We start from the raw sequence: 17,624 nt of genomic DNA on the forward strand, positions 1-17,624 counted from the left end.
TGGCCACACCCAGTCCATAGAGGAAAGGGCAGTGAATGCTGGTGCCCGGCTCACTTTCTCTCCTTTTTATACAGCCTAGGAGCCCCACCCAGGGGATGGAGCCACCCATGGTGGGTGGGTCTTCCTACCTCAAGTAACCCAGTCAAGATCTTCCCCACAAGCACACATACACGCCCAGAGGCCCTTCTCCCAGGTGACTGTAGATCTCCTCTAGTTGACCATTGAGATGAACCATTACTGTCAACCAGGGGCTCCTGGCCTCATGAGTCTCAAGGTAGCTTCTCTTTCCCTGCTTGGGGCGGTCTACCCCACCTTCAGGCCTCTTGGAGGGACAAAGCCTCATGTGCCTCTCAGCTTGAGCAGGCCCTGCAGGCTCTGGGACTCTGCTGTCCCCACGGCTACCTACCAGTTGGGGGCCCCTTGGTCCCTGGGCCTCTGTTCCTTGGCCCTTTCTGTACAGTGGGAGCGCTGCTGCTCTGGCGGGGTGGGCGGGGTGGAGCCTGCGGCACGGGGTTTACTGGCGTGTTCCTGGGATGGTGGGCTCTGTCCTCGGGCCCCAGGAATCATTCAGGATGCTGCCTCCCCCAGGACTGCAGGGAGCAGAGTTCAATGGGCCTCCTCCTCTTTCTGCCATTTGTCACGGGGAATGGACTTCCAGATGGCATGCTTTGGGCTCAGCCTCAGTGCTCAGCCAGGATCGCCATATTCCATTGGTGCTGGGGAAAGAGCCTACTCAGGCCACCGGGGCCATCGTGCAGCACTTGGAGCCACCAAAGCCGTGCCGAAGCCGCACGCCGGTGTGGAGATGGAATCGGAGATCATTAATTGACAACCTCTGCCCCTTTTCACCACCTCCCCTGGACGCCTCTCTGGAAACGAGGTCAGGGTGCGTCTGCCCTGGGTGTGGGAACCAGGTGACCCCACCACCCACAGTTCTGGCTCCCATCTCGGACCCCGCCTCTCCCACACCCACACTCTTAACAGCCTGGGGTGGCTCTAAGGAGAGCAAGCATGGCCTGGACTGGGTCCCGGCTTGACTCTGGAAATTGAAGGAATTCTTAGGCTGAGTTCTAAGTCCTCTAAGCATCTATGAAGAAATGTGGGCTTCCTGTTCATCCTCTCCCTGGGAAGTAATTCAAGTTGTAATTAGAGTGTCACCCATGTCTCTCTGTCCCCAGACAGGCTCATTAAGGCCACTGAGAGACATGTTTAATGAGGAGTTAAGAGCAGGGTGGGGCACCCAGGGGAGCCCTCTGAGAGTATTAGGGCCACTCTGACCTGAAGCCTGTCTTGAGTGATTTGGGTAAGAAGGAACTATTGGGTCAATGGAACAAGAGATGTCCTTCCTTCCCAGGCCTTCTGCCCACCCCAGACTGGCCTCGGGTTCTTGGGGATCCACGAGAAGCCAGCAGCCATGGCTGCATCTGTTTTGAATGCGGCAGGAGTCTTCATCCCAGGGCTTACAGGGACTGGCACTCTGCTGGGTTCCACAGACCCAGGAGATGCAGATAGAAGCGTGCCAGCACTCTGACTGCCCTCCGCGTTGTGACTCCCACGGCTGGTTGGTTTTTATCTCGGATGCTCGGCAGTGATGAGGCACTGAACAGGTGTGTACTAAGCCACAGCATCCCTTGAGTGTGGGTGACGGTTGGTGGAAGGCCCTTCTTTTACCGTCCCGCCTTGGTCTCTGAATCGTACCTGAGAAACCTGGGGGTCCTACACAGCAAGCCACTTCTCCCCGCTCCCCTCCTCAGGCTGACCTTGACTTCTGATGCTGTCCTCTTGTCTTAGCCTCCAGAATGCAAGTGTGAGCCGCCAGGCCTGGTTCAGGTCTCAGGTATTCTGTAGGATACCTTCCGCCCCAGACAACTTGAAACCATCATTTTAATTCAGCTTTCAGCTAAGACTTCCCCAAACCTGAGGGGACCCCAAGGCTTCTGGCCCAATAACAAGCCAATGTGGGGCCCACTGTCTGCCCTGCCCAGACCCACCCCTCCTCCCTCCCTCCCTCCCGCCCCCAAGGTGTTCCGTTTCCATCATGGACCCACACTGTCCTGTCCTGTCCTATTAATGTGATGGGGGGGGGGGGTGTTGGTGTGACTGCCACACATCAGGACCATTGTTAGTATTTGGTCTCAAGTGTCATGCAGCCTTTAAGAATGGAAAGTGTTCATATAGCACACCCACTTAGGAAATCTAATTACATTTATTGTCTGGGGGCTGACGAGGAGTGATTGTCACAGTGTACCCGTGGAGGTCTGAAGACAGCTTACAGGAGTTGGTTCCCTCCTTCCACCATGTGGGTTGCAGCGATTGGACTCGGGCCAACGTAGAAGCAAACACCCTTACCCACTGAGCCATCTCGATGGCCGGAGCACACCTGAAGAGGCAGCTTAACCTGAAGGGACGAACCCCATGCAGCTAGTGAACTGAGGAGCCGGGACACACCAGGAATGGCCTCTGGAGGCATTGCTCACACCTAGGCCTTTTAGCAAAACGATCTACACACGGGGACCTAAAATGGCCAGGTAAGAACAGTGCCCCCAGCAGGTCGGACCTGGCAGAGACCTGGCTGGCACTCCCTCACACACACACACACACACACACACACACACACACACACACACACACCACTCCCCTAGGGTTTAAAAATCACAGTCTGAGGAAAATGGGCAACTCTGGCGTTTCAGTTACAACTGTTCATTCGCCCACCGGGCAGTACAAAGGCCTTCACTTCCCAGGTTCACCTCGTCTGTCCCATCTTAGCCAGGCTGGACCAGGGCAGTGATCCAGCCCTTTGCCTCTAGAGCCCACAGCCTCAGATAGAGTCTAAGGTGGTCCTTGTCTGTTCATCTTTGATCCCATCATCCTGCATACCCAGTCACCTCCTCTTCTCTCCACCAAGACTCACAACTTCCTCGGGAAAGCAGAATGGAAGGTGTCAGGGCCTTGACATCCGGGGGACTCAGCGTTGTCCAAACCTCAAATCTGGTTTCCCAGTTGCCCCCATGCTACAGATTGGAAGACAGACTGGAGGACAGGGGACCGAGGAGAAGCACAAAGCAGAGACAGAAATTTGCCAGACTAGCTTTGGTTCATCCAGTTTGGGAGGAGAGGAACACATTGAGAGAGAGTTGGGCTCTGTGCATCCCAGCTGGGAGGGCTTTAGGAACTCAGGGACAGCCTGTGGGGAGGGCCTTCACAGGTGTGCATGTGGCACTGTCCTCCCAGCCCTGGGACCATCCAGTAAGAGCTTTCAGAGACCTCCCTATCTTACCCACACCTGAGCAGGCAGGCAGTCCTTCCTTAGTACCCTGGACTGCAGCCCTAACCTGTGCCCAATCCTCTGAGTTAGGATGCAGGAAAAAGGAATAAAAAGAACATTCATCTGCTCACCCATCCTTCTCCCTTCACAAGCTCCTTCCTCTAGGCCCTGAGGCTTTGTGCCATCAGCCAGATGGGCAACTGAAGCGCGCTCTGGGGGAGGAAGTCAGGCTTGCCGCAGATGGGCGTTGGCGGTTTGGCCTCAGCAACCTGTTGCCCAGGCCCGCTTAGCTGCTGCTCCCCTGGAGAGAGACTCCTGGAGGTGAGGGGGAGTCAAGGGTAGCTATGGCCCTCCACTCCAGGAGTCCAATCCTCTAGTTAGACTAGGCAATAAATAAACAAACAGAAAGCAACCTGCCAAGGCCACAGGGCTCTACTGAATGGTGTTTTCTTTTTATACCCACTCTGCTCAGAAAGGTTTGGAAGCAGCTTCTGAAGTTACACAAAACAACAAAAGGGTAAAAATAGAACGGAGAAAACAATGCTAGAACAAACAGTACTATGAACCAAGTGCCCAGGTGGGCCTGCACTGGGCTCTGGCTGTCTGTCAAGACAGGGAACTAACCTCCGGATGGTTGATTCACAGGGTTGAGATGGAGGGATGCAGATCAGTTTAGTGTTTCTTGTTTGTTTCTTGACACTAAAGTCTAAAAGGAATTTTTGTTTTGGTTGGATTTTGTTTTTTAAGAGCACTTGTTTTTGCAGAGGACCTGAGTTCAATTCCCAGATGGTGGCTCACAACCATCTGATCCCAGGGAGCCAATGCCCTCTTCCGACCTCTGTGGCATAAGGCACATGTGTGGTGCACATACATGCAGGCAAAACACTCATACATGTAAAATAAATCAAAAAATAATAATAAAAAAAAAAAGGCTGGGTATGGTGGCCCATAACTTTAACCTTGGCACTTGGGAGGCAGATCTCAGTGAGTTTGAGGCCAGCCTGGTCTGCATGGTGAGTACCAGTCCAGCCTTGTCTACATAGTGAGATCAAGGCCCAACAGAGCTATATAGTGAAACTTGTCTCAAAAATAAAGTAAGAGATACAAAATGATAGCTATCCTGACCCCTTCGGAAGAGCCGTTTAGCCGAGCCCCAAAGGACAGAGGCACCATGTGAAGAGCAGGGCCAGCTCTTACTTAGCCAAAGGCACACAGTTGACCTGAGCAACAGCGGTGGGAGGGGAAGACTGAGCAGGCCAGCATCTGGGGGAAACAGTTTGTTGTCAACTTTCCATCACCATAACAAATGCCTAGGAGAGCGGCCTTAGAAAGAAAAGGTTTGTTTCAACGCAGGTTTGAAGGTCCCAGTTCAGTCTGTCGGTCCTGTTCTCAGGACTGGGTGGAGGCAGAGCGTCATGGTGGTATAGACAGTCAGACTTCCTGATCACGGGGTGAGGGAGAAGGAGAGGAGAAGCCTGGGGTAGGGGTAGGGGAGCACTGTCCTTACCAAGTCACACCCCCAGGGACCTAAAGACCTCCCAGTGGGCCCTGCCTTTTAAAGGTTCCACCACCTTCTATAGTACTGTCCTGGTGACAAAGCCTTTATTAATACATGGCTCTTTAAGAAATGAACGTGCAGGCTGTGGTAGCACATGCCTTTAATCCCAGCACTCAGGAGGCAGTGGCAGGTGGATCTCTGAGTTCAAGGCTAGCCTGGTCTACAAAGTGAGTTCCAGGATAGCCAGGGCTACTCAGAGAAACCCTGTCTCAAAACACAGGCACACACACACACACACACACATTCACCAGGCATGCTAGTGCACACCTTTAATTCCAGTACTCCAGAGGCAGGTGGAACTCTGTGAGTTTGAGGCCAGCCTGATCTACATAGTAAATTCCAAGTAGCCAGGGCCATGTAGAGAAACTCTATATCAAAAAAAGATTGCTCCCTGGTTAAAAGCACTGGCTGCTCTTCCAGAGGTCCTGAGTTCAGTTCCCAACAGCCACATGGTGACTCACAACCATATATCTAATGCCCTCTTCTGGCATAAAAGGTATATGCACAGGTAGAACACTCACATACATAAAAATAAGTAAATCTTTAAAAAACAAAACAAAAAAAACAGAGACAGAGACAGAGACAGAGACAGAGAAGAAATAAATGCACAAGCCACAGTAGAAGATGTTCCCTTACATCCACCCTAAGAGTTGTAACTATCAACAGGAATGGTCTTAGGAGGTGGGGCCTCTGGGAAATGACTAGGTTGAGATGGGGTCATGAGAGTGGGGACCAGAAAGGCTCAATCTCTTTCCTCCTCTGCAGGCTATGACAACATGACCTTGTAACCCAAGTAGAGTGTCTTCCCCAGGAATCTGTCATATCTTGATCTTGGATTTGCCAGAATTGTGAGAAATGTTTGCTGGACCTGGTGGTTTACGCCTGTAACCCCAGAGGCTCTCTGTGAGAGGCATCATGGGTTTGAGGCCAGTCTGGCTACATAGCAAGATTCTGTCTAAAAAACCAAACCAACCAAACAACAACAACAAAACCAGAGGCTGGTCAGCATCAAGGCACATGCCTTTAATCCCAGCATCTTGAGGCTGAAGAAGGGTTACTGTAACCAGTGGCCAGCCTGGGCTACATAGTAAATTCCCTATCTCAATAAAACTCAGTCACCTGCACTGCTGTGTGTAGTTCAGGGGTACAGTGCTTATCTGGCATGCACTCGGCCCTGGACTAAATCCTTAGCACTGCTGCTCATGAAAAACAAAAAATGTGAGCACTGGAGGAGATGACTTCCTCAGTCACCTTTCACCTCATTCGTTCATTGCATGCACGCACATGGTATGTGGATATGGCACTCATGCCAGGCCATATGTGTGGAAGTCAGAGGACAGCTTTGCAGAGTCATTGCTCTCCTTCCACCTTTCTGTGGGCTCCAGGGATTGAACTCAGGTCGCCAGGCTTGCAGAGTAAGCACTGTTACCCCACACCATCTTGTTAGCCCTATTTTTAAAAAAGATTTATTTTGTGTGTATAATAGGTGTTTTGCCTCCACGTATGTCTGTCTGTGCACCACATGCATGCAGTGCCCACAGAAGGCAAAAGAGGGTGTCAGATCCCCAGGAACTGGAGTCACAGATGGGGGCTAGCTGCCATATGGATGCCGGGAACCAAATCTGGGTCCTCAGCAAGGACAACAAATGTTCTGAACTGCTGAGCCACTTCCAACACACACACACTTTATTTTTTTATTTTTATTTATTTTTTTTAACACTCTTACTGAGTCTGGCCCTCTGATTTGGCCAGGCTGGCCAGCCAGTGAGCTCCAGGGACCTGCTTGTCTCTACTTCCCCAGTGGTTTTTACACAGGTTCTGGGGGTCCAAACCCAGGTTCTCAAGCTTTTGTGACAAGCACATTAACCACTGAGCCATCCCTGACCCTTCACCTTTGGAGACAGGGTCTTATTTCTGAAGCCCTGACCTTGCCGTGTAGCCTTCTGCTCTCTCATCTCCACCTCCAGAGTGCTAAGATTACAGGCATGCACCGGTACACCACTCCGTTCAGTTGATGATGTGCTAGGGATGGAACCCAGGGCTCCCTGCATGCTAGGCAAGCACTCTGCCAGCTGAGCTACATCCCTATCTCCAGATGTGCACTTTTGAAAACAGTCTGTGCTGTTACAGCAGCCCAAGCTGACAGAGATATCAACCAGCTGGACCGGGAAGTCATCAGCCAAGACATGGAATCCACCACTTAGCCCAGGAACCAGAGCCAGGGCCGCTGTGGGCTTGGCGAACTCCAGTGGGAGGCAAAGTCACAGGGGACAGGAGGTCATGGAGGATGCGCCTCTCCCCCTGTGTTGTTCTAAGTCTTCCTCTCATATCCTGGCCCCAGGTCAGGGTGGTTTATTCAGGCGGAGAGGAGGGTCCACCCTCTGTCACCTGCCACTGCCACCCACGCCGACTGGGCCGTGTGCACAAAATAGGCACAATGGCTTCCCTGTCAATAGTGGGGCCTGGAGGGTGTTTCCATCTGTGCTCTGTCTGTCTGCCTTGTGACCCAATAATTATTTAGAGAAAACAGGCCAGAGGGCAGTCAGTGGGGAAGAAAATGGAGTTTTTCTTGTGGACACAGTGGACCTCAAAGGCAGATCAAATCTGTGACCTAGGACTCACAATTAGTAAAGGATTTTGCGGCAGCCAGGCCTAGGAGAATCACTCCTTCTAGGTCAGTGGGTACGGATCCCCGAGGATCCCTGTTGCATAACCATCCCCAGTCCTGGGTGGTCATGCTGCACCCCCTGGGTGGCCCAGACCATCCACTGGTTAGAAGTTCCCTAACAGTTATGGTCTACTTTGGCATTTTACAGGTTTGTTTTAGAAATGACAGTGTGCCCCAGGTCTGGGAGAAGAATCCATCCTTTCCAGGACTGCCTTTCAGTTGTTGTGGGCTCCTGGCCTTCTTTCCAGAGTGAGTTCAGGGTTTTGCAGGCAAAGGACTTTTTCTAAAATGCACATAAGTAGGATATCACAAAGTGGGTGTATTTTTTTGAAAAGTTTATTACTTTGCATTTTCTTTTTTAATATAATTTATTTTTATTTTATGTCATTGATGTTTTGCCTGTATGTATGTCTGTGTGAAGGTGTCAGGTCCTCTGGAACTGGAGTTACAGATAGTTGTGAGTTGCCATGTAGGTGCTGAGAATTGAACCCGGGTCCCCTGGAAGAACAGCGAGTGTTCTTAACTGCTGAGCCATCTCTCCAACCCCAAGGGGGTGTCTTTGGAGTATGACAAAGGCCTCGGGTTGGAGGTCCTTCCCAAAGTCTGGTGATCAGAAATGGCTTCTGAAGTAAAACACTCTATAATTGATCTACATCCCCAGCCCTAAAATGATATGTGGTGCTGGGACTGGAATCCAGGGCAGTGCGTATGTTAAGAACATACTCTACAGCTGGACTTCCTCTTTGGACTTTCTTCCCCTGACCCAAGACTGGTCTCAAACCAAAGCATGGGAAGACTGTCCTTCTTTTCCAGGTTCAAATAGGGACTCTGTCTCTGGACTTTTCAAGATCATAGAACCTAGCCAGGCATGCACACTTTTAATCCCAGCACTTGAAATGGCAGAGGCAGAGGCAGGCAGATCTCTGTGAGTTCAAAGGCAGCTTCGACTACATAGTAAGTTCTAGGACAGCCAGGGCTAGAGAGAGAGGCCCTGTCTCAGAAAACCAAAATAATAAAGTAAAATAAAACCTATGTCCCTTGGCTTATGACCCCTTTGTCCACCTTCAAAGCTAGCAGGTCAGCATCTTCAAATCTGTATTCCCCTGCCTCCACAGATACTTTGTTGCTGGGTGTGGTAGCACACATATGTAATCCCAGTACCTGAAGGCTGAGGCAGGAGAATGACCAGTCAGAGATATGCAGTGAGTCTGTCTCCAAATAAAATACATATATATATATATATATAGACTCTATAAGGTCTTGTTTGCCGTTTATAGTGATGGGTTCTCACTTTCTGGAGACCAGGGCCTGGGCCATCATTCTGCTGTCCACGCTACAAAGCCAGTGGTTATGTCTTGCTCATTCTGAGGCTTCCAGGGGGAGAAGCTGACAGTTTCTTTTGGCCCGCCCCTGCCTCCTGAGTCCTGGGATTAAAACAGTGTGACTCTACTCCCTGGTGACAGCTGGTGACAGATACTTTTGAGCCTGTGAGTCAATGAATGAATAAGAGGATCCCTCCCAGGAACCAGGTAGGCCAGAGGCCAGAGAGGGCAGCCAAAGGACATTGGTATAGCCCCAACTGGCCCCAACAGCCACTCTGCCAACCCCCTTTTGGATCTGCAGCCTTCCCTGAGCCCATGAGCCTCTGTTTCTACAAAGTGTGGGGGACAATGTGTAGAGGCAGGGCCTGTGAAGATTTCTGTCTGCACTCAAGACAGGCCTGGAGGGGCTCTGGGCCCAGAACCAAAGGACCAGGCCAAGACTTTTGGTGCTAATGGTGTAGAAGGAAAATGGAGGAGATGACCCTGCAGACCTGGGCTTACTACTTGAGATGCCCAAAGACGCGAACTTCTTGACTCTTCAGCTCGTAGCCCCACTCATATGTATAAACAACGACCCAGTCATGGTCTTGGGCCTCAGGGGCTTGTCTTGTCCAGAGGAAGTGGGGCTCTCTTCCTCACTGAGGCCTGAGCACCGCAAAGGAGCCAGGGTCTTGGGAGCAGGCCTGAACTCACAGTGTTTAGGAAGCAGGGTGTAGACCTGCCAGGCTCAAAGGCATGGAACTCTGCCTGTTGGGCCCCTTTGCCCTGCACTTTAAATGGCTATTGTGCAGTCAGTCAACAGATGCCCCCACTAAGTGGCATCTTTGGAACACACAGAGATGGAGAGGGCAGGGCACACTGGGTCATTGTCTCTGGAACTGAGCAGCCGCAGCAGCAGCAGCAGCAGCAGCCGCCGCCACATCTGTGGGTCTCCTCCCCAAACCAAGATTCTCGGACTGCTGGGTTTATCAAAGTTTTGAGTTTGGCAACTGTCAGGAGCTGAACAAGCAGCAAGCCCCACCCAGAGCACATCTTACCAGGCCCCCGAGGAACAAAATAGTAAATGTGACAAACGCATAGTGCTGTAGACTGGGGGCAGGGGGCCTGGTCCTTGTGCCTCAGGCCCAGGATGGCTCAGTGGCTAATGGAGCTTGCAGCTGAGCCTGATGACCTGAGTTTGATCCCTGGAACCCATTTTGTGGTGAGAGGAGAGAACTGACTCTTACAAGTTGTCCTTACAAGAGAAGACTCCTTGGTATACACCCTCCACCATACAAAATAAATAACAAAAAATAAAATTAACTTGAATCCCAGCACTTGGGAGGCAGAGGCAGGCAGATCTCTGTGAGTTTGAGGCCAGCCTGGTCTACAGAGCGAGTTCTAGGACAGCTAGGACTGTTACACAGAGAAACCCTGTCTCGAGAAAACAAAAAATAAATAAATGAAATCCAATTAAATTAAAGCATGGTTTATGCCAGGTATGGTGGCTGCACGCCTTTAATCCCAGCTGTCAGAAGGCAGAGGCAGGTGGATCTCTGAGATGTAGGGGTTAGCCTGGTCTACAAAGCAAATTTCAGGCCGGTGAAACAACAAACTCAACAACAGCTCAACAACAAACAAACAAAACAACATTCCTCCCTTCCATATTTATTTATCCTCAATCTCCGAAGTAGGTAACACTTATAGGTCCATGTTACTGATGGGGAGTCTGCGATGTAGAGAGATGACCAGAAATTTGGCTGTCCCATGCCACAGGAGCCTTTCCATGAACTCAGAATGAGAGTGTAGGGATGAGGCAGGCGCACAGGATGATGGGTCATGAGTGAGTCTGAGCTCTGCCCCAGCAAGGCACTGGTGGGAAGGCTGCAGAGCCTGGGGAGGTGGAGGGGGAGGTTGGGGTGCTGACCTCACCAGGCTCTGCAGCCAGAGAATTCCAAAGCTCTGGGCACTGAGCGCTGCTTTTCAGAATGGGGCGTTTATAAAAAGGAAGGGTGGCGGTGTGGTGGTGATGATTCATGGAATTCGTGGCTGGAGTTGAATGAGAGCCTCGTAATGATGGTGATTAAAAATTAATGCCACTATGCAGCAATTTTGGTGTCCACTTTGCACCCATGAATTAACAAAGGGCAACACAAGTGCCCAGGGCAAGCTACAGGGTGCAGGAGCAGAATCTGGAAGGACCAGAGGGGACATTCCTGCATGGGGCACCTGTCTCCATCCCCAGAGCATCACTAGACAGGGGCTTTCTTTCTGTCTTTGCACAGTGGGGTGCTGACCCACCCTGGGAGCCCTGATGTATTCTAAACAGGGGAAAAGAAAGTTGCCCCTGGTCACAGGGGACATTTGTCATCAGTAACAGAGAATACAACTGGAGGTTGCCAGCCTGGGTCCCCATTGTGGCTACATGGCCTGGGTCTCAGCCCAGCCTGGCCTGGGACTCAAACTCTATGCATAGCCAAGAATGACCTTGACCTTCTGATGTTCCTACTTTTGCCCCTCAAGTGCTAGGATTACAGTCATGGGCCACCACACCCAGTTCATGTGATGTTGGGGATTAAACCCAAGGCCTGGCTCATGCTAGGCAAGCAATCTACCAACCGACCTACATACCCAACCTTTTTTTTTTTTTTTTTTTGAGACAGAGTCTCACACTGTAGCCAAAACTGGCCTGCAACTCAGTATGTAACCTAGATATCTTAGTTACTCACTTTTCTGTTTTCATGAATAGACACCATGACCAAGGCAACTTACAAAATAAAGCATTTCATTTGGGGTCTCACAGTTAAAGATGGTTACAGTTCATGACCATCATGGCAGGGAGTATGGCAGCAGGCAGGCAATCATGGTGGAGCACTAGCTGAGACCTTATATCTGATGAGAGAGAGAAAGAGATTGTTGCAGAATATTCCTTTACTCTTTGTGAAGCTGTGTCACTGTGATTGGTTTAATAAAGAGTTGAGTGGCCATTAACTAGGCAGGAAGAGGTTAGGTGGGACTTGTGGGGACAGAGAAGGCTCTGGGAAGAAGAAAGGCAGAGTTGCCAGCCAGACATGGAGGAAGGAGGATGGGCAGTACAGAGAAGAGGTAACTGAGCCACGGAAAAGAACATAGGCTAAAAAATATGGGTTAATTTAAGTTAATCCCAGCACTCGGGGGGCAGAGCTAGGTGGATCTCTGTGAGGTTGAGGCCAGCCTGGTCTACAGAGCAAGTTCCAGGACAGGCTCCAAAGCTACACAGAGAAATCCTGTCTCGAAAAAATTCAAAAACAAACAAACAAAAGAAAAACAAGAAAAAGAAAAGAAAATGGGTATAGAAGTCATAGAATAAAATAGGTTATAAATAAGATAAAGTCTTTAAAGAAAGAATAAAATCATATAAAAAGGATAAGCCATGTAAAGATGGAAAATACACAGAGAGTCTGGATTCTATATGGTGTCTTGTTGACTTGGAATTTTTTTTATTGCTGATGAGCAAATGATAGCTGCTCCATGGGATTATAACAGGGACTGCTGAATTAAATCAGCCTAGATACTTTAGGAATGATTTAACTTGGAAGTCAGAAAATGTATTGCTTTGGGGAAGAGGTTATGCTTTTGTTTCCACAAAAAAACGAAAGGCTGTGGATTCCTTCAAGGTTAATAGAGATCAGGTTTGATTGGGGAAGACCTCCTGAAAATCCTGGCTACAGACATAAAGAAATAAACCTAGAAAAACTACAAGACAAATGATGTACATTTTACCTGCTCAGACAGAAAACAAAAAATCATCTTTGGCTGGCTTATGTACAACACACAATCCATACTTGTGTTAATGCAGATCTATGTGTTACCTTTCAAGAACAAGGGACCAGACACCAATAAAAATGGGTGGCCCAGGTATTCCAGCCTCTCAGAGTGCCTCTGTTGCAGTTTTCTCAAAGTTCTACATCCAGAACAACTTCAGAGCAGTTAGCTAAGATGGTCCAGGCTCATAGACTATTCCAATCAGAACTTCAGATAAGCCTTGCAGTCTCCCATCACACTGAGACTGGACAATAGCTAGCTCTCCCAGAACTTGATCTTTATCTCAATTATTTTAGGGTCCCCTAAATATGCTGTTGCCCACAGACAACAGGAAGCAGTCTAGACAACATAATGCCCACATTCCCAAGAGGTGGGGTGGGTGGTTTTTGGTCATTCGATAGATGTTTGTCATCGTTTAGGGGGTTGGGCACAAGTTGTTATTGGTCATGGTCAGGGAGAAAACTAAGCAAAGGAAATTAAATTCAGGGATCTTGTTCTGAAAAGAAAAAGGGAAATATAGGAATGATAGGATAAAAAGGTAGCTTATTGTATCTACTTTCAAGCTAAAAAGCAACCACTAGTTTCAAATATTTTACATTGGTATAGATTTTTGTATATTGATACAAATTTAAAGTTATTCTGTATATGTGTATATATATATATGTATGTGTGTATATACATACATATATATATTCTTGTTTAAGGTATTATACTTATGCAGTGCATTAACAGTAATATAAAGTTTTAGTTCTATTTAGGGTAGTAAAGAAATACAGGTTAATAGTCATCTATAACAATCAAACTTACAGTCATGTTATGTATGTTTTCAAGGTCAGAGATATATTTTAAATAGATAGATGGTCTTAAAACACTTCAAAGACATACACAATATGGCATTTTGATAACATAAGGCTTTTCATGACAGTGAGACACGTCTGCTCCAAGCAGCATCAATTTACTTCAAAAGAGGATGATGGGCATCAAAGGACCTCCATATGGAGTTTGCTTTCTTTGTGGCAAAAGCTAGCCATTTGGGCAAGAAACTGCCTTTGCCTCTACTGCTGACAACATGCTGTCCAAACTGGACAAATAGGATACAAAAGAAAGTGACTACCGAACTTTGCCAAGACAGGATAGGACAGACCTTTAAAAATTCCTGCTTCACAGAAAAGTCTGTCAGATATTCTAGGCCTATAGGCCAAAGGCAGATACCCCAACATTGGAACCTTGGTTGACTGTCCAGGCAGTCAGCTGTTTCTGTCACTTCTTTTTTTCTTTTTTTTTTGGTTTTTCGAGACAGGGTTTCTCTGTGTAGCTTTGCAACTCACTTGGTAGCCCAGGCTGGCCTCGAACTCACAGAGATCCGCCTGGCTCTGCCTCCCAAGTGCTGGGATTAAAGGCGTGCGCCACCACCGCCCGGCTTGTTTGTATAGTTTTGAAAGTTGCTTGTTCTGAACTTCCTGTTTACTCAGGTAATATTATATCCTTCTCAGGTCTCTGATGGAGTTGAAGACAAGATAGTTATGGTTACAGTTACAGTTTTCTTGGTTATCAAATTCAAAAAAGAAACTTGCAAAAGAGATATAAAATATACAAAGTTGAAAGACATAAAAGCTTAAATTGTTTATCTAAGAAAATGTCTTGAAAGTTAGTTTTAAGATGGCTAATGCAGTTATGATAGAAAATGGTTTAAGTATAAAACTTTAAATTCATCAAGCTAAGATAGATAATAGAGTATTTTCTCTGAATATGCTAAATAAAAATGGACTGAACATTGTGAATATAATTTTTTTTTTTTTGGTTTTTCAAGACAGGGTTTCTCTGTATAACAGTCCTGGGTGTCTTGGAATTCTCTTTGTAGACCAAGTTGGCCTTGAAATCACTGATGAATATAATTCTTACCTGATAATTGTTCTTATTGTTTATAGCTTTATTATGTTAGAGTTAAAACCTTTCCTTTTATTTAGACAAAAAGGGAGAAATGTTATGGAATATTTCTTTATACTGTGTAAAGATGTGTCACTGTGATTGGTTTAATAAAGAGCTGAATGGCCAGTATCTCGGCAGGAAGAGGTTAAGAGGGACTTCTGGGGACAGAGAGGACTTGGAGAGGAAGAAAGGCAGGTCACCAGCTAGATGCAGAGGAAGTAGAATGGGCAGTACAGAGTAAAGGTAACCAGCCATGCAAGAGAACATAGATTAAAAAATACGTGTTAATTTAAGTTATAAGAACTAGTTAAGAACAAGCCTAAGCTAAGGCCAACCTTTCATAATTAATTATAAGTCTCAGTGTCATTATTTGTGAGCTGGCAGTCCTGATAAGAAAGTTTGTCTATAAGAGACAGAGACACAGAGAGAGCGAGAGCATACTAGCTAACCAGGAATGGAAATGGTGTGGGCTTTTGAAACCTCAATCCTAATGACATACCTCCTCCAACAAGGCCACACCTCCTAATCCATCCCAAACAGTTCCACCAACTGGGAGGGACCAAGTATTCAAGTATATGACCCTATGGGAACCATCGTCATTCAAACCACCATACTAGATTAGCCACACAATCATGGCAATCCTCCTTTATTAGCTTCCTAAGTTCTGGGCTTCCAGTCATGAGCCCCCATACTGGTTTTTTCCGGTCTTTGTGTCTGCTTCAGTTTCATCCAGCTTCTGTTTGCTTTTTGCAGGGGAACAAATGCAGGGCACAGTGCACACTAGGCAAGTTTTCCATCGCTGAGCCACACCCTCAGACCTTTCTCTGGTCTTCTGTTAGGTTACCAGTGAAAGGAGTGAGGTGTGTAACTAAACACCCCAGAGGGTGGGATGTGGCATCTGTTGTGTGAGGTCACAAGAAGGGGACTAAAAACTACTGAAGTGTATATTCTCTCTCATGTTCTTGAGGCCAAAGGTGCAAAGTCCCAGCAATTAATACCAGGTCCCTTTGGAGCCTTAGGAGATAGCATATGACTCTTGCAGCTTCTAGAAATGGCTGCCTGCCATTCTTAGCTTCCTGAAGTGGCAGTGTGGCTCCAGTCTCCACCTCTCGTCTTCATGTGTTTCAAATCGCTCCTTGCTCGTTTTGCATGTTAAGACAGACTCTGTGTAGCCCGAGATGGTCTCTAACTCTTCTTCCTCCTGCCTCAGCATCTCAGTGCCAGGATTAACAGCCTGTGCCACCATGCCTGGCTCCTCTCCTGGAACATGGACCTCCACTTATGGGGTTGAGGATAGTCCCTAATTCCAGGGTGATCATATCTTGAGACCCATGACTTACTGATGCCTGCAAAGTTTTTATTTCCAAATAAGGCTAAGCCCATAGTAGAAGGCATTAGACCAGGTATAGGCCAGTTCAACCCACTGCAGAAGGATTCTTTCTTGTGCACTAACCATGAGAAGGTCAGGGGAGGGAGCCCATACTTTGGCATTCCGGAGTATTTTCTGCAGACCAAGTGCTAGAAGGGCCCCTTAACTAACGAGAGGAGGAGAAGCTGGTGGCTCCACTCAGGGAAGTGTTTCTTTCGACTGAGGGTCTGAGGTTTCACTTTGAGGCACCAGAGTTCCAGAAAGGGCCTCAGGCTATTTCCCCAGTGATATGGATTCACAACACGCCCCCACAGTTGGGCATGGTCGTGCATGCCTGGTGGGACCTAATCACTTCCACCTAGTCATTTCCGGGTCAAAATGTCTCGAGTGACCAGGACCGGTGGCTTTGCATGGTTGCATATGTGTGGAATAGGCACATGGGCCTGTGTGCGCAGGCGAGGCCTAGCCTTTGTAAGCCGGCGCCATGATTCCCGCCCCCTTCACTCACGTGTCTTTCCGCAGGCCTGTGCACATCTGTCCCTCTCCCTTATCTTAATAAAACCCTTGTTAGTGGATTCTGTTGTATTTCATGATATTTTCTCACAAGGTAAGAGCACTGCAAATAACCCAACACCCAGGGCTTCAACTATTATTTTCTTTTTCTTTTTCTTTTTTTTTGGTTTTTCAAGACAGGGTTTCTCTGTGATGTTTTGGCACCTTTCCTGGAACTCACTCTGTAGCCCAGGCTGGTCTTGAACTCACTGAGATCCGCCTGCTTCGGCCTCCTGAATGCTGGGATAAAAGGCCTGTGCCACCACCGCCCGGCTCCAGCTATTATTTTCATATCCCCTTTCCTCTCAGCCCGTCCTCCGGGGTATCAGACCTCTCCAGGGAGTCGGTTGGGAGGTTCTCCTACCTTTGTGATAAAAACCATCTCCCTGCCAGTCTGGTCATTGGTCTTGGTAGCTCATAGCTCATGTCTTTAATCCTAGCAGAGACTGGCATAAAGGGTCTCTGTAGCCTGGTCTAGCTCCTGGGTTCCATGTTGATCAGGGCTGTGTAGAGAGACCTTGTCTCAAACAAACAACAAAAACAAAAGCAAAAACAAGCCACCAAAGTGGCATAAGACTCCCCACCACCTTCGTCCTTCAGCCTGACATCCATTGTACCTCTTCTCTGACCCCCTTCATTGAATGTTTGTTGTCTCTGGCCTCAGGTCTTAGCTGGGGCCATTCTTCTGGAACCTTCCCCCACCCCCATCATCATCCTTCATGGCTAGACTTTTCTCCAGCACACTCTCTGCCACTTTTTCCCTGCCCCTTTCACTCCATCCATCTCACTCCATCCATCGCTTATTGTGTAGAGCCTTGAGGGTAGGGGTCCGCCATCACTTGGAGGGCAGGGGTCCGCCATCGCTTGGACATGGCTTGCAGTGCGCCCTTGGCCTTGAGTTCTTTCTCTGTTCTGCCTTCTCCACCAGACCCGTGGGACTCTCAAAAGAGCCCGAGGTCTAATCCTGGGACCTAATCAATACCCAAGGATAGGATCAATGATGCAGAGGCTTCTTCCCCGGGGACCCCGTGCCCCCAGGCCTAGACAGCATCACAGCCATTCTGCCTTCAGTCCCCAGTGTAGACCAGAGCAAGGTGATGCCAGGCAACTCTTACCCCAGCTTCACCCAGCTCCCGCACCATTCCCAGGGTGGGTCTATCGCTCCAGCTGTTTTCTTT

This window comes from Peromyscus leucopus, chromosome 8b, assembly GCF_004664715.2.
Source record: "Peromyscus leucopus breed LL Stock chromosome 8b, UCI_PerLeu_2.1, whole genome shotgun sequence".
NCBI classification, from domain to species: Eukaryota; Metazoa; Chordata; class Mammalia; order Rodentia; family Cricetidae; genus Peromyscus; species Peromyscus leucopus.